At 59.6% G+C, this 1,576-nt stretch overlaps 1 protein-coding gene across 3 annotated transcripts in view; it reads right to left on the minus strand.

Moving 5' to 3' along the window:
* The window catches only part of RNF152 (ring finger protein 152), a 134,099-nt gene that overhangs the window by 98,061 nt on the left and 34,462 nt on the right, over positions 1–1,576 (minus strand). For all 3 annotated transcript variants that reach the window (XM_006157192.2, XM_027775208.1, XM_006157193.2), the window contains one exon: positions 543–664. The gene's annotated coding sequence lies outside the window, so the exon portion shown is untranslated. The remainder of the gene's footprint in view (positions 1–542; positions 665–1,576) is intronic.

The raw sequence follows: 1,576 nt of genomic DNA on the forward strand, positions 1-1,576 counted from the left end.
TTCCACCTCCCAGCAGCTCACTGCCAGCTCGCCTCTCCCGCTATCGCAAACACTATTACAGTGAAGGGATGCGGGACAGACATTATTTCATAAGAAGGTCACTGCATTTGACCAATGCCCTAATTGAGCACTGGTCAGATTTATAATCAGCCTGACAACGCTATCAGCCTTACAATGCTACCTTTTCAACAAACAATACCCCACCTATAGACTGAAGCCAAAATATACTACTACAGATAAGAAAGCTGCCATGTATCTGCAGTTCACATCCAGACACCACTGCCTGTGTATCGCGGGATTCGAGTTCCCGTCGGAGAAAACCAAGCCGCATTTATGCAGCCCCCAAGTGCATCTGCCCCCAGTGACTTTCTCAAAAGCAAGGTATAAAGTCATTTGCAATTTCTGTCTCAGAACCAGGAGTTAGGCAGCCGCCACTGTTTCACACGGTAGGAGGGAGGTTGATGCAGAAACCACCCGGTACAGCCCTGAGCCAGCCCTGTTGGCCCAAATGACCCAGAGACACCCAGATTATTGGGGGTTACCTGAATCTGTCACCGAGTCCCTTTCACCCCCTCCTGCGTGATGACATCAAGTGGAAATGGTTCGCGTTTGGGGAGCTAGAGGCTGACAAGCAGGAAGCACGATTGAGACAGCTTTGTCCAGCCTGCAGTGAAACACATGCGGTAAGGGTTAGATACGCGCAGCAGAGAAAGAAATCCAAGCGCCTGGCGGGCCGCGGGGTTGGAGTGGGCGCACAGGGGGAGGTGGAGGCGGGCAGCCGGGGCGCGGGGGCGCTGGCGGCCGGGGACCTAATTGTCTCGCTAGGATAAATAACCACCTCCCCCTCCTCCGCAGTCTCCCCCGCCCCCAAGTTCTCTGCGAAGAGCCTCGATCAGCAATAGTGATCTCTCAAAAGGAAAGAGAACCGAGAGGGTGGAGAATAATATCTCCGGGCAAAGACACCCTGGCAACATATACGAGGTAAACCCAGCCATATGGCAATGCCCGGCGCCAGCGCCCGCCCAGACAGACACCAGCGCTGCATTCGCGAGCATCCTTCTTCTGCCGGTGTCCGCCTCAGCAAGTCACCGTCACTGTTTGGCCGATTTCTCTACTCTTTCCGAAACCGAGCAGCGCTCCCCCACCACACCCCCGCCCCACGGGGCAGCAGGGGCCGCCGCTTCCCAAGCAGTGCCCCACGAGTCCAGCCTGCTTTGTCCTGCCGCTGTCCTTCCAGGAGCGCCCCAAGCGCGTGTCTGCACAAAAGACCCCCAACATCTGGCCCGCCCCTGCGCCTCTCCTCCTAGAAGGGGCCCCGGGGTAACTTCTAAGGGTGGAAAAGGTGCACGACTAGGGGACTGGGAGGGGGCAGGCAGGGGTGTGTGAGGGCTGGGGGCGCAGCAGGGGCGCGCGCGCACCCCCAGGAGCGCGCGGCGCGGGCACGAGGAGAGCTCCCTCGGACAGGAGCTCCCGGGGGCATCCGAGGACTCGCCAGAGCCGCCGACAGCGCCGCTCCCCCGCCCCGGCCGCCCGCCCAACTCCGCCAGCGCTCCGGGGTGAACGCAACTCCCCGGAG

Source organism: Tupaia chinensis, unplaced genomic scaffold, assembly GCF_000334495.1.
Source record: "Tupaia chinensis unplaced genomic scaffold, TupChi_1.0 Scaffold000532_1, whole genome shotgun sequence".
In the NCBI taxonomy this organism is placed as follows: domain Eukaryota; kingdom Metazoa; phylum Chordata; class Mammalia; order Scandentia; family Tupaiidae; genus Tupaia; species Tupaia belangeri.